Below are 23,866 nucleotides of genomic sequence, written 5' to 3' on the forward strand. Positions count from 1 at the left end.
ATAGATTTCAGGTCATTCCCTGAAAGAGAATATCTGGAGTTTATTGTTTAACTGCAGAGACTCTCTGCTTAGAAATATTTCTGGGACAGATGTGTGGTGGTTCCTCAAACATTGCATGAAGTTGAGATTGTTGGAAAGAAGTCTTATAAGTCTCAAACTTGTTCATGTATTTTTTTAAAAAAAATGTGTCTAGCTCTGTTCTAGTTCTCATATGTCTCTACTTGAGATGTGTAAATATATTGATGACCTGTTCTCTTTGCCTGTCTCCCACCTTCTATACCTATTCTTTACCTATTTCAGGAAGATGCTTTCTCACATCTGATTTCCTACAAAGTGCCTGCCACAATCTCGCCCATCTCTCGCCAACTGGTATACTGTCTCTGCTTTCCAAAATTCTAGATACTCAACATCAACTCCTACAGAAGACAAAGAATTAATAAGAAGTATGTCCAGAAGACACTAGCCCCACTCTTCCAACCCCATCACTGTGCTCAGTAGATTCCCTGGTTTATAATCCAACTGGAAGAACTGAGGCAGGCACTCCTGTATGCTGGCTCCCCATATATGACCAACCACTCACATATAAGGTCGGATGCTCTCCTTTCTCTCTGTCATCAAGCCACTGAATTCATCAGGAAGGAGTCCTCTATCAGCTCAAGTGCTTTGAGCTCATGTGCTCTGGGCTCCCCACTATTTAGTGGGCAGCTCCAGCAGGCATTGAAATAGGCTCTTATCTCAACTTGAACCCGAAACCTGTGACTCTACTTTATTCTCCAAATACAGAAGCCCAAAAACCAAGAAGTAGGAAGGTAATGTCAGTGATGTCAGTGGTACAGCACTGCGCATGGTGTATGGATGCATCCCTCTGCGTTGTAAAGAAGAAAAGTCTTCACTCAGAAGTGGTAAGAATCAGTTGGTTCACCTTTTCACTTGGCCAGATCATTATTTCTTATTATTTATTATCATTAAAATAAGGCAGCAAAAAAATTGAAAGGGCAATGAAGAAAAGCAGCGTCATTTTCAAATTGTACTTTATTCTCTACTTCCCAGAGCAATGTCTAAAGGAAACCAGATCATACAGAGGCATTCACTCATAAAACCATACTCCAAAACCAGTCATGCTCCGGGGATTTGAATAACTGATGCAAACGATTTAGCTCTCTGAGAGTGGGGCTTCCCTAAGGCTGAGAACTTTGTTACCTTGTTCATGGCTACATTCTCAGGATATCAACCTATCTAGAACATACATAGATGGACACTTATAACAAATACTGGAAACTGAATTGCAAGTTCACTTCACACTAAAGATTCACCCCTTAGTGAATGTGTGTGCAATAGCAGATAGGTTCTTTCTCTTCTTTAATTTATTAAAGGACAAGAATAAAGTTGAGAGCAAAGTGAAATTAAAGCTTACTTATGAGTGTTACAGACTCTTTAAATACATGAACAGAGAGGCTCCAGAGGCCATAATTCCCTAGGGAAAAATGTATATGGGTTTCAAATGCCCCATGTTGGGATACCTTCCCTTCAGGTTTCTTTTGGTCTGCAGATTGGCTCACCATTTCTGTATGAGCATGGAAATAATAATAATAATAATAATAATAATAATAATAATAATAATAATAGGAAAATTGATATATTACTAACATTTTATATAAATAAAAGTGACCAAAGGCAATAATGTGAGTAACATTGCCTAGATAGCCTTAATAAAATGGACAAAGTTCTAGATACTGAGAACTTATCAGATCACATCACCCTGTACTAGGATGCCTACGTGTAACCATAGATAGTATGAAATCTGTAGCAATAATCAAATTGCTTCAATGAAGGAAAGCTTGAGATCAGACCTTACTCAAATTTATCGAATACTTACAGGAAAACTAACATCAACCCTTACATTTTTCTGAAAGAATGAACATAATATAATTTTAACTCATATTATGCAACTAGTGTTACATCAAGATAAAAACCACATGAGTATACTTGCAGAAAATGAGATGATAACCTCAAGTTCTGTGACTATTGAAGCAAAAATATACAACAAAATTGTAGCATGCTCCACTCAGGAACACCTTGAAAGTATCACACACCATGGGTAAGTAAGATGCAGGATGGTTCCACGCATGAAACTCTACCGACTGATGCATCTCTGTAATAGAATGGAGAGCAACTCAGTGACAGTCACCCCAACTTCCCCTCAGATACCCCACCACTTTAGTCACTAGACCAAAATCCCTACAGTTCTGACTAGAGACAAGGCTCAGTGATTGAAAGCACTTTCTGCTGTTCCAGAGACCCAAGTTTAGTTCTCAACACACACATCAGGTGCTTCACAATTCCTTACAGCTCCACCCTACAGAGTTTTGTGTCCTCTTCTGGCACCTGAATACATGTAGTATAAGCGAATGGACTAATGGTGAGATCAAGGCCAGCCTGGGCTATGTAACAAGACCATATCCAAAACAATAAGTAAATAAAAGTTTAGAAAGAAAGAAAAACAGGAAAAAGAAAGACAGAAGTAGATGAGGAGGACAAGGGGGGTGGAAGAGGAAGAAGGATGAGGAGGAGGGAAGGTAGGAAGAAAGAAAGGAGAGGAAGTTGTTGTACTTATTTGGAAATACTGTGCACAACTGTAGGGTAAGAAGGTACCAGTGTCCTTGTGTTATCATCAGACCGTCAACATTGTGTCCATCAAGTTTATCCTCTACAGAAGACCAAATGTCAAAGTGATTTGTAATCACCCAGAGTAACAAAATCATGGCACAAACATGGGACATTTGAAGATGGAATACTTATTTGGTACAACTACATCCTTGAAGAGTCTTAAAAGAGTAGCATCAAGTCCAGATTGAACATTTGTATAGCAAAGAGCCCTGCCCTAAAACAGACGAGGCAGCTTCTCATCATGATGCAAGACACAAAGTCCCAGAAACAATCCTGAAACCCAGCCAGGCCACAGAAGTACTTCTGTGTGGTGTCTCATAATCTAATTTAATCTTTATATGTTGCACTTTTCTTTTGATTCTTTTAGCCTTATTTGTGTTTTTATACAAATCAATATTCTCATTATCCAATGTCATTGTTCACATCTGCAAAATTTCCAGCACTAGAGCATATTTTTGTATGTATTTGTTTTTTGTTTGTTTGTTTGTTTGTTGAAGATTTGACTGTTATGCCCGTTGTGATCTTGAGTTTAATTTGCACATAAGTATTGAGCATATTTAAAATGTAGAGCATTTTTCAACAAATACCTAAATGTGCATTAGGTGAAAGGTAAAAACTTCAGTAGTCCCTTGCTGTGAGTGATTGCAGATTGTATGTAGATGTCTCAGACAGCTGCAATAGAAGCTGGCAAATGCAATGAACAGCTACAAGGCTATGCACTTTTTTGGGGGGTATGTCTCTCTCCTAATACTTCTCATTTTATTATAATAATTACTGTGCTGGTATTTTATCACTGGTTTATAATATATATTTATGTATTCAAAGGTAAATTATCATTGTCCATTTTATAATGTAAGATGGTTTGTAAAATATTTATTCTGTGTTTGTGCTTTCCAAACAAATGACCTTTCAAATATAATTATATATCTTTAAAAACTTTAAGATCATTTTTCCTAGACTATGTTTTCAAGATACTGATCATTTTAGATCTCATGTTTCAGGGTTCTAATCATTTTGGAATTGACCATTTGGGATAATGGCCTGAAAGATTTAAGAAAAGCAAGTTTATTGATCATATTGCAAGAGACAACAGCTGGGTAGGCAGTAAAATGAAGATTGATGGCCAGGGACTGTTTTTTCTGATTATGATCAAATATCTATTCCAAATCACAATTATCTAAACAGTTAAAGAAAAAATATTTTAAAAGTTCATGCTATCTCATAATAAAAATTAGCCAGTAAAAAAGCAACAGACACTTGCCCTTACTCTTCTCTGCTCTCATGACCTCTCTGTCTCTGCTCCTTCTCTCTATCTCCCTCCACTTCCCTCCATGTGCTCATGGCCGGCCTCCTTTGTTCCTCCCTTCTTCTCTTCTTCTTCTCTCATTAAACCTCTCAACAGAAAATAAAAAGGTCCACCATGTATGCCATATATCATATGTCAGGAATGAAACCATAATATCTACCATAAACACTTCTTTCTATTCCACACTGAATATTCTAACCAAAATTTTCAACCAAAGCAATTGGCCATGAAAAAGGAAGACGTAAAATTTGCTTTCAGACAACACAAGTTAATTTGTAATAAACATAAAGAAGACACACATATTCAAACACAAACATACTACATGCTAACAAATGCATTCAATAAAATAGCATATTCAATATCTAAAAATTAAATATATAGAAGAATTAGAAAGGAAATTTTTTAAATTACTTTATAGAGTTATTAAGAGTAATAAGATACTTAGAAATCAAAACAGCAAAACCATTTGTACACCTTTAAAATATGTCCTAGAGACACAAGTGAAGGCACAATCTATAGGAAAAAAACCATGTTCACGGCTTATGAGAATCGATAGCAACACGTATATCACTGTCACTCATAGTGACATGCACATTCGATTGCAAGCTCTATTAAAACTCCCCTGGTGCTTTTGTTCAGAGTAGAAAAATCTATTCTAAGATTCAAATCAAGTTTCATGGGGCCCACAGTGGCTGGAACAAATAAAACAGAGTTTGAATGTGCATTTCTGGATGTGAAACTTTCTACATCTCCTTAGTAGTCTGTGAGTGGGTATTACATAAAGCTGGATGCACAGACCGATGGGACAGATTAGAGAGAACAGATACCATCATATGACCAGGTGATTCTTTAGTTTTATCATATATATATATATATATATATATTTTTTTTTTTTACTTACTCACTTAACATCCCTCTCACTGCCCACTCCCAGTCATGGCTCCCAACAATTCTTTCTCCCATCCCCCCCTCCTCCCTATGACACTCAGGACCACCTGCCTAGGGACAGAAATTCTCACAGTGGGCTGTGCCTTCCCGCATCAATTAATGATCAAGAAAATGTCACACAGACATGCCCACAGGCCAATCTGATGAAGGCAGTTCCTCAGTTGAGGTTGCTTCTTCCCAGGTGACTGACTAGTTGTCAAGTTGACAGCTGAAGCTAACGGTGACATTTCTTAGAGAAGTCTTCATCTGTATACAAGGCAGCCGTTTTTTTAAGAAAAATTTAAAACTGTGTTACTTCCTGCTTCTTTTTTTGTAACCTTTACAAGCAACACAGAAAGATTTACAGGAATGGTAACTAGGCAACCAAAACAAAAATCTAAATAATGTCATCTTGTTAGTGAGATCTGGGAATACTTCACATGGGCCCTACTGTCTTGCTAAAGGTCACTGATGCTTTCCAATGACATATCTTCTGGAGGTACAATCTTCATTGCACTAATGTAAGCATTTATCAGCAATCATGGAATCCCTGATAAACCAGCAGTTTCAAGAGTGCAAACTGTGTAGCTCAGAAATGAACTGATACAAAGTAGGCACTAGAATGAAATCACAGTACTTGCATTAGAATAAATCTCTCAGCATTTACTCCGGGCAATTTAGAAATTCATAAGGAAAATCAATAGACTTTTATCTTTCACAGAAGGAAAAGGTCTCACAGCCTAAGCATCATCACCCGGTATTTATTCAGTGTGTGTGTGTCTGTGTGTGTGTGTGTGTGTGTGTGTGTGTGTGTGTGTGTGTGTGAATGTGCTCACACTCAGGCACACATTACCATAAAAGAGCCATCTACTGCCTCCCAGGTATGGCATTATCTGTGTTCACGTACATTATTTTATTAAATCCTCACATCAGTTCTGTATTATCATAATAATCTTATAGACCTGGAAGAAAACAACTAAGTGAGGAATACATGGATATTAAGCTTATATCTATTTGATTTAAAGGATGACACCATGTCTACTAACATGTATTAGTTCATTCATCAAATATTTATTGACTGGCATTCCCATTGGTGCAGCAGCTTTTGTTATTGCCGGTCGAGACCCAATGCCTCTCATTAAGATGTGTGTTCTTTTGTAGGGCACCTGCACTGAAAATTCATGGAGTTAGAATACAGGGATGCGCCTGATCCATTCAATGGTGCAAGGTAATTACCAATGTTGAGGCTGCATTTCTGTCTGATGGAATGACAAAGTTTAGCATCACAAAGCCCACAGGCTTTTTGGCTGGGACTAGAAGCTCAGTGAGGATGAGTTCGAGGTCATGCCAGAAAGCTTCTCCTTCTTGCAGTGACCATGCAGCATTACCTGGACAGATACTTGCTCCTTAGATCAAGCTTGCTCAATGAGTGGCTGAATGTAGACTTTACTTTTCTCTAGCATGGCAGGATAAGAGTCAGATTTGGTGACAGTATACATGGATTTCTCTATGTGGTTTAGAAAGAGCACACAGTCCCTCTTATTAGCTTTTTTTAAAAAAAGAGGATACTGTGGTGAAAGACATTGACTCAGTATGCTCATTACTACTGATGAAAACTCGGGTAGGGCGTGTGAGTGCCTAATGGGTCTGCTAATTGGACTTCAGAGTTAAAACAATACACTCAGTCAATCTGCAAACACTGGGTCAATGTAGGCTAGTGTTCAGCTTTTCCTCAGTGACTGTGGCCCCTGGAAGTGCAGTAGCATGGCCTTATCCTCTGTGATAGTTTGTATATGCTCAGCCCAGGCAGTGACACTATTAGAAAGTGTGGTCCTGTTGCAATAAACATGTCACTGTGGGTGTGGGTTTTATGACTTTCATCCTAGCTGCCTAGAAGCCAGTCTTCCACTAGCAGCCTTCAGATGAAGATGTAGAACTCTCAGCTCTGCCTTTACCATGGCTGCCTGGATGCTGCCAAGCTCCTGCCTTGTAGATAATGGACTGAACCTCTGAACCTTATAAGAGTTGCCTTGGTCATGGTATCTGTTCACAGCAGTAAAACCCCTAAGACATCATCCATCATACACGTCTTCTATACCTTATATGAAGGGAGAGGGAGAGGCCTGTTGGAAGTTATTTAAGGATAGAAAATAATTATCTCCCTCTAAAAACTTAAGGGAATTCAGAGTAAGGATGGGTATAGGTGCTAGAATTTCCTTTAGGGAAATTAAACTAAAAACTAATGAAAATGTATAATACTAAAAGCTGATGTTTATGGAGTCTTGCTAGGTGCTGTACACAGTCAATCTCATTTGGCTTCAGAGCCATCTTGTGAACTACTCTCACCTTGATGGTTTAGAGATGCTTTACACAAACTTCTGCGTCTAGTGAGCTGCAGAACTGAAACACAAGACCAATGGCCAATCCTGGCTTCTGCTCTCACAATTACATCCCAGGGTATCTGAAGTAGATGAAGCAACATCTCACACTAATGTATCTAGACGCATGTGCGAAGAGAAGGGAGTAAAAGAAAGAGAAGGACAACCTGAGGTTTCAGGTCTGAAACTGAGGTTGCCACTGTCCTAATGAGAACAGCAGAAAAGGAAAGTTGAGGTTGGAGGCTGGAGAGGGATCACCATCCCTGATCACCTTCCAGAGGACTTGAGTTTGGTGCTCAGGATCCACGTCAGATGGCTCATAACTGAAGGAACAGGACACACCACCCAGGATTCTCTGCTCGGTTCTGCATGGAGATGTAAAGATACATGTGCCTGTAAGACAAGTGTGCACTTACCATACATATGCACAAACGCACAGGGAAGGGTGTGCATGTGCACGCACAAACACACAGTGCAGAAGCATTTGCACACATGTGCCTGTGCACAGGCACACACACTATAAAACTAACAATAATTTTTTTTAAATTAAAAGAAGGGGATTTATGGAAAGATCCAGGGGAGAGCAATATTAATGCCTGTGTAGGCTATGCTTAACTTGATCTCTCCAAAAGTCCCTTGGTTAATGTCCATGGAATATAGAATGAGAGCTCAAGATGGGGGTTCAGGTTGGAAATAATTCCCACACAGATTTTAGTGCTATATGAGTTTCTGTTCTGGAGTGAGAGGAACGTGGGTCAGATTAGCAACAGGCAGAAGTATCTATTCATCTTAAGGGACTGAAGTGTGATCTAGAGAAACAGGGGTACACAGGGAACCAATATGTGGAGACACTACAGGAGAGGAAATAAAAACTAAAGCCAAGGCCTCCGAGGATACCCACTTCACCAAGACGGAAAGAGCACCAAAAGTGAAGCGAGATACAGGAAGTGAAACCAGTGACTCTAGGATTGGAGAGCTGTAAAAGTCAGGAAGGCCTGATGAGAGAGGCCCCAAAGTAAATCTTTTCAAAGAACACAAGAGTGTTAATATAATATCTTATTGCATTTGGAGGACGGGGGACAGGGGGGAGGAAATGTGATTTAATGGTTGTCAAGCTGTGCGTGACTTTTCTTAAGAAGTTCCAGCCGAGGGAAAGGGCTTTAAACTTGAGGTTTGGGTGACCCTTCGCCACATACAGGAGCATCATTAGCCATCTGCAGTGCTCATAACGGCATAGAAATGTGACGAAAAATAGGAACTGTAAGAGTGTATCACTGGGAAGATGAGGTGTGTGTGTGTGTGTGTGTGTGTGTGTGTGTGTGTGTGTGTGTGTGTGTGTTGAATGCACATTGTCTCTGCAGGCATCTCCATGCAGAACAGAGCAGAGCATCCTGGGTAGTATGTTCTGCTCCGTCACTCCCCACCTTACTCCTCTGGGCAAAGGTTCGTGCTGAGCTTAAAGCTAGGCTGATGGTCAGTGAGACCCATTTATCCTTTGCTATCCTCACCACACTTCCCCTAGGATAGCAACATGCATGGTCACACTTGGGTTTTTTTTTTGTTTGTTTGTTTGTTTGTTTTTAACATGGGTTCTGAGAATCCCAGCTCAGTTCTCATCTCTACCTTATTTTAAGGCAGAGTCCCTTCTGGTATTTGCTATTGCACCCACCAGGCAAGCTGGGCCATGAGCTTCCGGAGACTCTTTATCCCTACTTCAAGTCTTGCCAAAGAAACACTGGTATTTGAGGTACACGCTACCACGTTAGGCTTTACAGAAACACTGGTGTTGTGCGTGCGTACTGCCATGCCAGGCTTCTCCCGAGTCCTGCAGATTTGAACTGCAGTCCTCACACTTGTGAGCAAAAGCAGAGTCATCTACTCTGACCTGCATTTTGCACTTTTTTTCTTGATGTGGCTTGGTTCCCAGGACACCCAGCAGAGTAATGGTAGAAACAGTGACAATAGATACTACAATCCTGTTCTCAATCTAACAGTTAAAAACTTCCAGCAACACACTTGGCAGGATTCTGATTGAGAGAAGAAACCCCAAGTGGTCAAATACCAGGGGGTAGCAAACCAAAGAGGCCATTCTGGGGAGCTGGAGGTCTGAGAAGCCTGAACAACAGAGATATCAAGCAGAATAAATTCTGACAGTCTTCTTGTGATTAATTATTCTTATTTATCCATGTAAAGGGACGTCAGGTCCTCAAGGGGAATGATTTGGAAAGATAAGAAAAAGAGAAGAGATGAAGACTTCTGCATCAAACAAATAGGGATTTTCGTTAATTTTTCCCTAAGTAACTGAAAAATTGTCATGCAAATGGAATCTTCATAAACTGTGGTTTATTGGGACTGGAGAGATACCTCAGTGGTTAAGGCTGTGTACTTTTTTTTTTTTTTTGCAGAGGTTATGATGAGTTCCCGGTACCATGAAAGATGTCTCACAATTGCCTGTAATTCCAACTCCAGGAGATCGGATGCCCTCATCTGACCTCTTCAGTCAATTCTACATATATGATCACACACAGAGAGACATGCATGCTGTCACATAAATAAAGACAAATCTGAAAGACAAGAGAAAACGCAACTTGTTAAATTGTCTAATGTATTAAAAGTTAAACCTCTGTTGATTTACTAGATACTTTCCAGAAGTGATATATATATATATATATATATATATATATATATATATATTCATTAAAAACTTTCTAAAAGTTTTGCCATTTGTTTATGAAGAGCAATGGTTCATTTATTTTGCAAAATCTAACTTTCAGATGCAGGCCTGAAAATATAGCCTTCCATCAGTATTCCTAGGTTTTACTGAGAATTATTGCAAATAATTCTGTTTCACTTTGTCAGTAGAGCAGTGCCAAGCTGTAATATTGATTATACGATATCACTGCTGTGTTAGAAAATTAACACTTAAAAGAAATATTATCCTGAAGCCTGTGTTTATGGAAATAGTAGATTAAGATAATTATCCTCTTAGCAGCACTTGATACTTCAATATCTGCAAAGGCAATATAGCTTTCACCATAAATAATTTTTAAAAGTTGCTAAAAAAGAGCTGGGTAATCACTGGAACCCCCACCTTCTGGGTTAGAGAAATAAACCATTGAATTCTAAAATACCATATAAACATTTTTGCCGGAGATTGCTAAATGCTTGATGACTGGAAATGGAATGTTTTAGCAAGCCTGCCCATTCAAAGAACAGAGTGAGAGGGATATTATCATCACAGCAAGCAAGCCTCCAGCAGCCTCAATCCCTTCTGACCTCCTGTTAGGGTTGATTCTTTCTCTGTCTTTAATCTACAGCTTAGTCAAGACACACTGATGCTCTAGTTATGCTCCGGTAGTTACAATGAAAAGACAACAATGATACAAAAGAAGTTGTAGATGTTAGTCTATTTCATCAGTAAAGATTTGCCTAATGTCTCAGATTGTAGCTAAGTTGTACTGCTTTCCTTTTTGACTACGAAGGCTAAATCACTGAGATAACATAAGTGGGAAAAGGTTGATTTCAGCCCATGCATTCTTTCAGAAGTTTTAGTCCATGAAAGACTGGTTACCAAGACAGAAGAACTCTTGCTGGGGAGAGCTTCCCACCTCAAAGTGGACAGGAGACAGGGTAAATGGGCAAAAGGTGCCCACCAACTAACCAGCTCATTCGATATGAACACACCAGTGGACTGACCCTTGGCTAAGCGAGTATCCACCAAGTCTAATCACACTCCAGCCGCACCACCAGCTAGAACCAAGCCTTCAGTACTTGGGCCTTGGGAAAACTCTCCGTGCCCAAAAGTAGCGAATACCCAGTGTTGGCTACACATTGAAGTTAAGGTCCTTGCAACTACCACAGGTCAGCAGCAATTCCAATCCTCTTTCCACCAGACTAATTCAGTTTCAGTTCTGAGTAAAAAAGGAGAATAAAGGAGACAACAGTCTGTCTCGACGTTTGTCTCTGGCATCCTCTTAAAGCACAAGACTGAAGTGGAATATGTTTGGGGGAGGGGGGAATGTTGTAGTCTCTATGAGATGCCTCATTTCTGAAGACTCCTGAATTCTTTGAATATTCACTGAGACTCATATTTTAACTCATATGTATATGAGTCTCCTGACAAAGCCTGGTGTAGGAGTCCTCCCTACAACTTAGAAGTAAGTCTGACCCACCTGCAACCAGTCAACTCGAACAAACCCTGTTACTGGGTGGATCTTGGAACTCTTGCTTTAAAGCTGATGTGAGGATGAAGTTACCTCCACCCTAGAAGAATTAATTCCAACAAATATCTATTATCTGTATTTGAAAAGCCATTGTCAAGAACATAAACAACCAAATAACCAAGAAAAGAATAAAACTTAGATTTAGGAAGATATAATAATTTCCCCCATGTTACAATTCATATTATTTCTAAATTTGCAAAGGGGGCAGCAAGGTTAAGAGCATAATGCAGAAGGAGATAAAAAGAGGAAGAATACAGAAAGGAAGGAGACCAAGAAAGGCCAGAAGGCACACCACAGCAGAAGGGAGAAAGAAAATCATATTACTGGATGAATAGACTTATCATTGGTTTTATGAGATCTCTACTCTTTTTACTCATTTAAAATTAACTTATATTCACACCTAAGGTTCAGCAGACATTGTCTCCATGGAAACCATCTAAATATGGTCTATGATAGATAGATTAAACCAATCATACCTAAAAGCACATGTATACATGCACAGTTGTGAGAGTGGAATCTAAATATTCTAACTCGTAGGAATGAGTTATTTTGTGATGATGGATAATTTCTAATGAATATTTTAAATGAAATATCCTACATTATTTAACAGTTCATCCGATGGGGTTTTTTTTGAACATTCTTAATAAATTGAATATGACTCTCTAATCTGCCAGAAGAGGAGAGAGGTATTTTAAAACTGGGTGATATAAGAACACTAAAGCCCTGGTGCTAGTTACAAAAGAAGTAGATAGCAAACCTCCAAAGTGATTACCTTTCTCAGCCAGTGACAAAGGCGTGAACGTGCTGTTCTGCACATCCTCTATCCACTTTATTTTTATTTGGGATGAGCAAGAGACCAAACCTAGGTTCACGCACACATACATACACACACACACACACACACACACACACACACACACACACACACACACACAAAGCAACTGGTACACACCACATTATTCTGCATTCCAGGTCTCCTTTCACCATTGTCTGGATAGTTCCTCACTGAATCATAGCACAGTAGGACCACGCTACTGACTTTGATGGAGCTCAAAATTATCTTGACTACCTGTGCTGTTGATAACTTGAAATAAGTGTTGCTATGTGGCATAGTCGTGAGACACTTTGGATTCTTATAAAAAATATTCATGGGCCTTTTTTCTCCTTCACATTTCCACAGATTGGAGACAGGATTCTTCCCCAGAAGAAAACCTTATTAAGAGTTCCAATGGAGACTGCAGCCTGACTGATGGTGCTCACATTTCTTCAACATCAGTGAGACCACCCTTGGCACAAGTGAGAATGTGAGGCCACTAATCTGCTGTGGAATCATGAAATAGTTCCACATCATCATCAGATAAGCAGAGCTTACACAGAGTGGTGCAAACTACACACTTGTCTACCAAAGGAAACCTCAGATGCTTAGGCGACCTCTGAACAGTAGACTCACCAACAAATGTCTTCATATTGTCTCAGAAGAGGGGGGGGGCTTTACTTCTTCTATTTGTCTGTTTGTTCTCTCTCCATCTTCCCCCCTTCCCTCTTGGCCTCTCTCTAATGTGTGTGCGATCTCATGCACATAAGCATACATTTATGTGCATAGTTGTATGTGTATGTGTGACCATGGTACAGCAGAGCTTGTATGGGAAGGTCAGAAGGCACCCTCAGGTGTCAGACTTTGCTGCCCATTTTGCTTGAGATAAAGTCTTTTGTTTGCTGTTCCATATTCCAGGCCAGCTGACCCATGAGCTTTGGGGGATTGTCTTGCCTTGACTTCTACCATGCTATAAGAATGTTGGTATTCCAGAGCCATGCTACTGAGCTCCAGATTCACATGGTTTCTGGGGAAATATACTCAAATCCTGTCAATCACATGGCAAGAGCTCTGTACACCTAGCCTTCTTCCTACCCCTCAGGAGTGTTTTCTATATAAATGTAGAACTATATTGGACTTGGTTATATTTTTTTAATATCCTTGAAGGAAATGAGCCTGGGTTATGGAACTGTTGCTCATCTCCAAATATTATATCTAGTTCCAAATGTAATTGGAGGATTGTGATGAAAATGATAGTTCATGGGCTCACTTGAACTAAATCACCATCTTTAGGACATCGAGTCACCATACAGTAGCACAGATTTCTATGTGTCTTCTCTATCTCACAATATCTCAATACTGTTTTCTATAAGGTTCTTTATATATACACATATTTATGTATACACACACACAGGTATATATACATACATATATATATATATATCCCTAAAAACCTATAAATATATAAGGCATAATGGCTCAGGATTATAATTGTGGGAGTCAGAAAGAGGTGAAATAAGAGTCTTTGATCTGGACAACACAGTGATATCCTGACTCTAAAATCCAGAGGCTGTAGGTGGGGCTGCATTTTAGAGCACTTGTCTGAAGTGCACAAGACTTTGGGTTCAATCTCCAGCACACACACCAAATAATACCATGTGAAAACCTATTACACATTCTTCACTGAATATATAAATCCCTTTTTATCTTTACTTTTAATGTTCCCTTCCGATTTTTTTGTATGTGTTTAGTGTCTATGTGAACAGCCATAAAATCTGTTACAATCTGAACAGTTCATCTTATATGTTTTACATTGCTGCTAACGTCATCACACTTGATGGCATGTTTGTTAAATGCATCTGCCTGTAGATAAGGCAGTTAGAGTTATCACTTATTCTTTCTATTTTTCACTGGAAATAATTGCAAGGTAGAGTAACACTTTACAGAAAACATTTTAGCATTTCCATAGTTTGTGAAGATAGCTAAGACCAAAAACCTGTTACATTTGACAGACTATGACCTGCATCTGATAAGTCAATCATATGAACTTTACTTTTAATTAGGGAAGATGACTGAGTATATTTTAGTAGATTATTTATTATTGATAAAGTATCATTTCATTATGGAACTAATCCAATGTAATATATCTAATGTGACACTCTTGTTCCTAACTGCAACTGGCCTTAATATACTTTCATATCTTATTTGAATTCATATCAAGACATCTTTTCATATGAATATTACATTTTTATTAATCTATGCTTCATATTTGTTCTGGAAGTTTAGTCACAACTTTTCTTCCAGAACACTGATCACGGCCTTTTCCTGTTTTGTTGGTATATCTTGTCAATGATAATATACACAGACATTACTCAATTGTTTCATTAGGAAGTTACGACTTTTAAACTTCTTCCTCTTTCATTCTCTTAGATTGGGCTGGGAATTGAAGAGAGACCCTTGAAGCATTCTAGGCAAGCATTTTACCACTGAAGAAAAACCATATCTCTTGTTTTTTGGAGAGAGAGTCTCATCATGCAGCCTAGGCTGACCTTAAACTAGATCAAGATCTTCCTGACCCCATATTCTACATTCTGGGACCAGGAAAAATGTTATCTTATTGATCTATCAGTAGCCCAAGTACACAAGTACTTTGTAATTAAATGCACCTGTGTTCTATACAAATATTTCACAAATGAGCCTCAATACCTTTATGGATTTTCTCAACCACTCAACCTCAACGATTTAAAAGGAGTCCATATTGTGCTAGGGAAACAACTCTGAGTGAGTGCTTTACATTTTGAATCCACAGCATTTGTGGAAGAAGCTTAACATTGCTGAGCATGCTTAAGCCTAACATTGAGGGCTGGAGATGATGGATGCTGAAAGCTTGCTAGCCTACCATCCCAGCCAACACAAAGAGTTTGGTTCAATAACTGTTCTCATAGCAATAAGGCAAAGAGCAAGAGACTAAGATCCCTGACCTCCTCTCAGGTCTCCACACGCAAGCACATGACCTTGTTTGCAAACATGCCCATGTACATGCAATATGCACATACACTACACAGAGACAGAGACAGAGGCAGAGAGGCAGGGAGAAGGAGAGAGAGTAGTACCATGTAGCTGGAGCTTTTAAGTCAACATTTTCTATTTGAAATATGACAATGGCTTCCTAGGGATGTCACTGTCAATTTCAAGTTCTCTCAATGATGCAACTCAGTCTCTGGAATTTTACTTGATTTGCCTGTGACCACCTCCCACGCCCAGATTTTCAACAATAAATCTTGTAAACCGGATAATCTTTCATCTCTTAAGCCAGTTCGCTGTGAAATAGAAAGCAGTAAGAACTCCGTGATTAAATTCTATGACCCTCAAGGTTTATTACCCTATCACTCTGCTCTCCCAAAGCACTTAATTTTTTTTATTGCTTATCCTCCCCAATGCATTCACTTCCTGTCAATAACTCCTCAACTTAGCTCAGTGATCTTGCGTGATGGTTCCGTGCACTGATGGATACTGGATTGCCAAGGCTTTGGTACTTTCCTAGTCTTTGTAAAAGAGAATCGAGCTAGAATTGGATCTTGTTTAAAGTTTACATAAGTCTTACCTAATGTTTGATGTTTCAATATCAAGGATACCAACTCTTTAGCACCAAGTCGTTAAATAAAATTAGGAGCCAGTGAGGTGGCTCTGCAGTTAAGGGTACTGGATCCTTTTGTAGAGGACTGCAGTTTGGTTCCAAGTAACTATACAGAAGTTCACAACTCCAGGTCCAGGGCATCCATCACCCTCTTCTTGCCTCCACAGTCTCCTATATACACATAGTGCACATACATGAAGGAAGGCAAACATTCATACACATAAAATAAAAATAAATGAATCTTTAAAGTAAAACAAACATAATTTTCAATGATGTATTGAGAGAGAAAGTTTGAGGTACACAATGGAATGCAAGTTGAAGAAGCCATCAGTGTGTGTGCGAATGCACGTTGTTTTGGGTGTCTCCCAGAATTACCCTTCAAATCTCCAGCCTTTCTTTTGATCATAAAAACCACTTCAGAAGAGTAGTGTTCTTTATTGATGGCATGGTTGGTTTATCTTTTCAGACATGAATGTGTCAAAAATTCAAGGAAAGGGTTTTGGGGATAAATTATTTTTCAAAGTTAAAAAGAGAAAGTGCAGGACAGTTATGTCACGAACAGCTTGGCAACTCTTAATCTCTGACACAGCAGGGGTAGAGTGAGAAACAATCTCTCCCAATTGTAAGGAAAGACAATTGGACAAAATAGCAAGGTCGTTTGCAGAGAAGGAAGAGATCAAGGGGAGGTAGGGGACAGAATTTGAAAAGAGATTGTAAAATGTTGCCTGAAAACGTTTCAGAACATTTTTCATTTTTCTTTTTTTTGTTTAAGATACAATTTTCTCTTCTAATGATGTTTTCTCTCTAGCCACTTGGTATTCGGACATAATAGGATACACAGAAATGCTTTTAAATGTTATTTTTAAAAAAGCCATTCTCTGCCTTTTGCTCTTTGGAAGAGGATATGAGGTCCTGCAATTGGCTTCCAATCTGTCTGGTCTGAGATCCAGGCCTGTGGACGTTCCTGGGCACAGGCATTCTGGACTCAGCTGTTATCTGTGAACAATGTACACACCACTCCCATGCTGGCTCTCCAATAACCAGGCCTGGAGTGGTAACTACAATACAAAAAAAGAAAAAAAAGCCCCCCTCAGTCAGAGTGCCAATCATTGCAAAATTTCCTGACTTGGCTATGTCTCCAGGTCCATGATCCAGTTACTTAGTAGCATTTAAATCTTGCCCTCTTTACTGTAGGATAAAATGTACACCCCCTGATATGGAATACCCACCAACCCTCTGCATTTCCCTTACTTTACCATCCCTGTTGCATTATCCTGAACAGACAGCCATTTACAGTTTATAAATCACACAGTGTTTCTTTAGGTAATTTCCTGTTCATTTCCAGGCCACAAAACCTGTGTGTTTATTCAACATTGTTGCAAAGGTCTGTCAGATGATACTGGGTCAGAAGGCTGAAGATTGTTGCTCTTGTATGTGGCTAACAGGGTACTGTACCGGTAGACACTTAGCTCTTCAACTTGTCTCAGTCCGGGAAGTCATGTTAGGCTTCCTATATTTTCAGGTAATATTTAATTGGATAGTTTTCAGATAGTATACAAACTGACCAAGACATAACATATAGATTTTAGGCCTTTCTTAAGCTGGAATAGATAACAAAATGTACTATTTTATTGACAAAAAACAATGGGCTGGATGTTAGGTATATTTTATATTTTATGAATTACAAAATGGTAATATCTGTGTTCAGCTTACATTTGAGAGAAAAGTTCCTTTTTGGTTAGACAGAAAGGGTGAAGTGTGGATTGTTGTCCTCATGCAGGTGAGGGCTGACACAGGACGGAGCAGGGTCTATGATTGGACAGTGAGAAAGTGGAGTGGGGACAGAGTTTTGGTAAGGGGAGAGAGAGGAGAAAGAGAAGAAGAATCAGATAGAGGCAGAGAAGGACAACCCAGATCCATGTGGCCTTAAATGGCCACAGGTAGTTATGAATATTTTTCTTAAGGGATGGAATTTTATAGGTCAATTTACCTTATCTAGATGGGCAGTTTTCATCATTATCAATTGTTGTGAGTTTATTGTGTGGATGTTTTGTGGATTGAGAACTTAACATATAAATTATAAGTATTTATAAGTATTGAGTCTTGATTTCAACGGCTTGCTGGGAGTTGATACTATAACCATTAAGGGGCATATGCAGGGCATATGAGTAGAGTTGGGCAGCAGAGAGCCAGAGCAGTAGACACCACGACCCTACTAATGCCATATGGCTCAACAAGGCCAGCTAGCAAGGGTATGTTAGATATTTTTAATATTTACCGAGACACCTTCCAGCCAAAGACCATTAGGGACGCCATTGCCATTGAATATGGTAGGCTCATCAGTACTTGAAAGACAGAGGTTATGTACTGTGGGGAATCACTAAATTAGCCCAAAGCACTTCATTTTTATTGGTTATTCTCTCCACCCCATGCAGCCCTTTTGATATCAGCTAGAGATAATGCTGTAATCTTAGTAGTTGGACGTGAGTTGGGTGACAGAAATGTGGCCAAGGAAGTGAGGTTCAGCTCCATATAGAAAACTGCAGGTGGAAGGGGAAGCCCTGGGTCCTGCTAAGACTGAACCCACAGTGAACTAGTCTATGGGGGGAGGGCAGCAATGGGGGGAGGGTTGGGAGGGGAACACCCATAAGGAAGGGGAGGGGGGAGGGGGATGTTTGCCCGGAAACCGGGAAAGGGAATAACACTCGAAATGTATATAAGAAATACTCAAGTTAATAAAAAAAAAAAAGAAAAAAAAAAAAAAGAAAACTGCAGAATGGGGGCAACTTGATAGCTATGTGTCGCAATGAACATTATCTACAGGGAGGGAAGACAGAGTTCAAGTATGATCCTAAGATCCAGTTGTGATTGTTGAAGGTGTAATAGTTATTTGTTTTATGCAACTCAATTCTGCAGCTGTGTTGACACAAGGATCTACGAGTCCTGTAGCATGGACGTTGGCTCAACAATTCTGCCTGGCTGTACTCATTGGGAAGTGTCTCCCACTCAACATCAGGACACAAGTCTGAGACCACATTATTGCACCAGCACCCAGGGTGCTCACCCAGGTGCCTCATGGGAATGTAAGCTCCAGGCAAGCTTTGGTCTTAAGTTTCAGTGTATACTCTTCTTAGGGTCTCAAGACTTTCAGTTTGCCCTAAAACTTTTTCTTCCTCACTCACAGACACATACACACACACACACACACACACACACACGCACGCACACACACGCACACACGCGCGCGCGCGCGTGCACATGTGTGCATACATACACGTAGATTCTAAGAACTTATTGTACATAATCTAGTATGCATGTATTTATAATTTGTTGGCCTTTCCAGTATTACACACACATAATTTGGGCATAGAGTTTTATCTCTGTACTTTAGAGAAGCCCTTGGTCCTGTGAAAGCTTGTTTCCCCAGTGTAGGGAAAGGCCAGTGTCCTGAGGTAGGAGTGAGCGAGTGGGAGTGGGAGCATTTTCACAGAAGCAGAGCGAAGGAGGATGAGAAAGGGGTGAAAGGACATAACATTTCGAATGTAAATACATAAAATATCCAATGGAAAAAAAGGAAATCAAAATGGTACCCATCTCCAAGTGGAAATTCAGTAAAATCCTATACAAAGAGCAGAGAATTTCCATAATTTGTCCAACTCTTATGATAGATAAAAGGCAGAGTGTGAAGCCAGAACTTAGAAATAACACTCTATCAGCAGTGCACAGTCCTAAAATCATTAACTCTGACACTGTGCATGTCTCCTGCGACTGGAAATAAGGATATGGACAGTTTAGTTAGTGATACAAATGATCTTAACTTTTTACACTTTTTCTTTCAGTGCAAGGTTGAGCTTAGCATTTCCCTTCTGAAAACTTACGTTAAGTGTTCTGAATGTGAACATCTTAAAGTAGGCCTGAGAATGATTTCTAATCTTATCTGGAAGTGAATTGTAGCTTATCACAAGGGACTCTCCCTCTATAACCTCCATTCTTGTCTGACAACAAGAATAAGCAAAAGAGCAGAAGAGAATGGTTGCTCTATATGAATAGAGCTAAACAGAGAATTAACGTCTCCATAAAGAGGTATTCTAGCTGCTGTCCTAAGACACAAAACAACAGGCCAATATTATATTTCACAAAATGGGCTGTCCATGTGAGAAGTCAGGACACTACTCGCAGGCCTGTCTGGAGGTCTGATGCAGGCTGTCTTTACTCTGCCTGTTCAGATGAGTGGCACAAGCAAACTGCCACGAAGGAGGAAACTGATCTCCTGGAGACTGTCATAAAATAGGGCCCCCTCAAGTGGTTTTCTCCTTGCCTCAGTTGTTGACAGCATCCCAGATGCAAAATCCAAGTTTTACTGAAGCAGGTTTGGGGAATCTGTAGTCTTGCACCCTGGCAGGCAAACCAGTTTGACAAGGAAGGAGCAAAATGATGAAAAAGCAAGATGTGCAAACACAGGAAGCTGATTTACCCTGATATGATTAATGGTAGTGTTAGACACAGCAGTGCAAAGCAGTTCATCCGTGTTGGGACCATGTGCTGTCGGGCTGACCCTCATGGTGGCAGATGGTGTTAGGGTGGCAGTGTGGGGCAGCATGTGAAGCAAGGTAAATCTGAGGGTAAGGCTCATTTTAACAGACACCAGACACAGGACCTTGAACAAAGCAAGCCCGGTCTCTGTAGTATTTGATAATCTTTATGACTATCTTGGTTGGGTAGTTATTGGAAAGATTATCTCAACACAGAAGAAATGAAATACAGGGATATTAGTCACCCATAAAATATGCGGCAAATTCTATGTCCCACTGCTCATTAGTATGTTCAAATTTAAAATTGTTGTATTTCTAAATTGCAGCAGGTTATCCTGTTTTACTCAGAGTCACTTTTTTTTTTCCTGAAAATCCTGTAGACACTGGACTCTTGGATAAATTGAAAATTCTAGCTCAAAACATTACCCTATAAGAAAGGTCACATTTGTATCGACATTTGAACTGTTATAGGGTCAGAAAGTAACCATCAAGCATTTGCGTTTGTGTGTGTGTGTGTGTGTGTGTGTGTGTGTGTGTGTGTGTGTGTGTGACTGAAATCAACATAGTATACAGCTACCTACATCTCTATACACATGACTGGTTAGCCATCAACTATTATATGATCATTTCCATTATTATTAACTTTAAGTTAGGAAGTTAATATGCAGATGCACACACAATAGCACAATAGCTTACTCTTAATTCACATTTTTCATGTTTCCTTGAAGTCTTTGAGTTAACAAACTGAGATTTCTGGTACCCACTAGATACTGTCTTCTACCAAAAAGTGTGTGTGTGTGTGTGTGTGTGTGTGTGTGTGTGTGTGTGTGTGTGTGTGTGTGTGTTGGGGGTGGGTTCTTGAATCTATTGTTAACAGAACAAGAAATATCTAAAATGCAAGGGAACTACCATCAAGCCTGAAGACCTGAGTTCGATATCCAGGACCCACATTGTGGAGGGGGAGAACTGAGCCACAGATGTTGTTTTCTGACTTCCATATTTCACACACACACACACACACACACACACACACACACACACACACACGCGCGCGCGCCCCAATGGATAAGTAACTGTATATTTTCTAAAAAGTAAAGGATAAATTTGAGTGTGACTCTCACTTTTACTAGACGCTTGGTATGTGAACTTGGACCAGGTAAGTCTGGTTTCAGGAGGTTCCTCCTATAGCATTTGCAAGTTATAGATGTCGTAAGAATTTGCTGTGATGGGTAGGTGTCTTTGTGATGGACACATGCTCTGAGATGTATCCTTTCTACATTGCCTTCTCTTTAAATGCACATAATCTCCATTTAGTTATGAAAAACATTTAGGCAAACCTCAACCAAAGGCTACTGTTTAAAATAGCTGTCTGATGTTCTACCAAAGTGTCAACGTCGTAAAAGACAACGGAAGTACCTCTTCCTAGGATACGGTCAACCGGAAGGATGGGAACACAACAGGAAGATGGGCCTTTGGCATGCCTGTGGGAAACTATCTTGATTAGATTAATGGAGGTGGAAAGATTCTCCCACCATAGGTGTCACCATTCCCTAGACAAGGCATCCTGGAGTATATACAAGTGGAAAAGGTGAGGTAACACACAAGCACTCATTGCTCTGTTTTATGACTGCAGATGTAATATGACCAGTGCTTCTACCTCTTGGATGTGCTGACTCTCCTATACTCCCAGGGCAGACTATAACTTGGAACAGGGAGATAAAATATTTTTGCCTTTAAATCACTTTCACTGGAGTATTTTCTATGGCAAGAGTAAATGAAATTAATACAATAGCTGCAGAAGAAGAAAAAAAAACTATATTGCAAAACTTGTTCAAAAGTCACACTTTAAACTAAAATTCAGTATTAATACAGAATCGTGGCTCTCTGTAAAAGAGGGAAAGATCATAGAATAATTTATAACAGCTGAAATTTTAAAAGTCAGAGAAAATGATATGGAAACACTTTGAAGACAGGATTAGAGCTAAGCAGAAGCATCACTAAGAAACCACGTTGGAATGATTGGGACAAATTTTATTCTTATTACGTGTATATGACTACTGAATTTGATTTGATAACAATAAAATTAACACACAAATGGATATAAGTAGAGATTGGTGAATACGTAAAGTCACTTCAGAGGAACTTCCTATTGGAAATTACTATGGCGGGATTAAATGGTGCATGCTACCATTCGGGGATGAAATTTCATGAGAAACTCATTATGCACATAGTCTAATGTATGTATCCTGCAAATGCTTGGTGACGGCAAGAGCACAAGACATTTGCAATGGAAAAAAATATCCAGCAAATATCACCTTGCCCAAGTGTTCAATGTATTCATCACCAATACTGAGACATATAACCATCCTGTTACACAATCGGCTAATACTGAAAAGACATCTCATTCCTATGTTCCTCTTTCTTAAAGGTCACAAAATCTACCTTATTATGAGGGTGGACATGCAAGCTTCAGTCAAAGGCTGTTCTACAGTGAGAATCTGTGGGATTCTTCAACGGTGTCTAAGATGATGAACAGCAATGGAAGCCATGGAAGTGTCCCACATTAAAATGAGGGGGAAAGCTGCAAAGGTGGATACTGGAAAAGAGCAGAAGATCCTGGGGATGGTAATGTCCTCCTATTTTCAGAAAGCTGCACATTCTAAGCATTGCTGGACTTTAGAGAAAAACCCTGAAAATATCAAGCAAATAAGATCTGTATCAGCTGGTGAAATATAATAAAGTCTTCAATTTTTTTTGATAAAACCATCCGGGTGTTAATTTATGTCTTTATTTATTTAATTGTGTATAACATAATTATTATATTCTTTTGGGATAATATATCATGGATGTTCAAGATTCTTGCTTTAAGAGAATCTGGATGAAGAGTACATAGTGTACTCAAAAGGATTCCAATAAGTGGAGCTTCGATGTAGCTGGCAGCATGTGTGGAATTCACACTCTATGTGAACAGGGCAAATAAAGGGACCATTCTCTCTTAGAAATCCACAACCCATGGGACTACTTACTCGGAGCATATGCCCATCTTTCTCTGCCAAAATGACCCGGGGGTGACATTGCAAAAGCCACAAAGACCTCAAGGCACCTTGAAGAGGCTTGAGGCTTATACCAAGCAGTATCAATTCTACAAGTATTATGAAACTCACAGGTATTTCTTAATCTCCATTGCTTTGGAGAATTGAATTAAGGCATAGTAAATTTCAGTTAATGCTTAAAGATTATCTGAATGTTCTCATGTCATCAGACTGGGAAAATCTTACAAGATTTTCAAAACTGTTAGATGTCTTTGAATATTGTAGTTTTCATTTCTTAAACTTTGATTTAAACCTATTTATGTAAAGGAGTATGTGGTGGATTTTTTTTT

The 23,866-nt window shown here is 39.4% G+C and overlaps 1 long non-coding RNA gene across 17 annotated transcripts in view; it reads left to right on the forward strand.

Moving 5' to 3' along the window:
- The window catches only part of LOC103690464 (uncharacterized), a 45,824-nt gene extending 22,574 nt beyond the window's left edge, over positions 1 to 23,250 (forward strand). For 3 of the 17 annotated variants that reach the window (XR_594145.4, XR_010054275.1, XR_010054278.1), the window contains 4 exons: positions 301 to 902; positions 6,062 to 6,128; positions 12,682 to 12,797; positions 22,913 to 23,250. This is a non-coding gene — a long non-coding RNA (uncharacterized LOC103690464). Of the gene's footprint in view, positions 1 to 300; positions 903 to 6,061; positions 6,129 to 9,683; positions 9,861 to 12,681; positions 12,806 to 22,912 lie in introns of those variants that run through there. The other 14 variants (XR_001839540.3, XR_005488484.2, XR_005488488.2 and 11 more) reach the window with 8 other exon arrangements.
- The last annotated feature ends 616 nt before the right edge of the window (positions 23,251 to 23,866 follow it).

The sequence above is a fragment of the Rattus norvegicus genome, chromosome 8 (assembly GCF_036323735.1).
Source record: "Rattus norvegicus strain BN/NHsdMcwi chromosome 8, GRCr8, whole genome shotgun sequence".
In the NCBI taxonomy this organism is placed as follows: domain Eukaryota; kingdom Metazoa; phylum Chordata; class Mammalia; order Rodentia; family Muridae; genus Rattus; species Rattus norvegicus.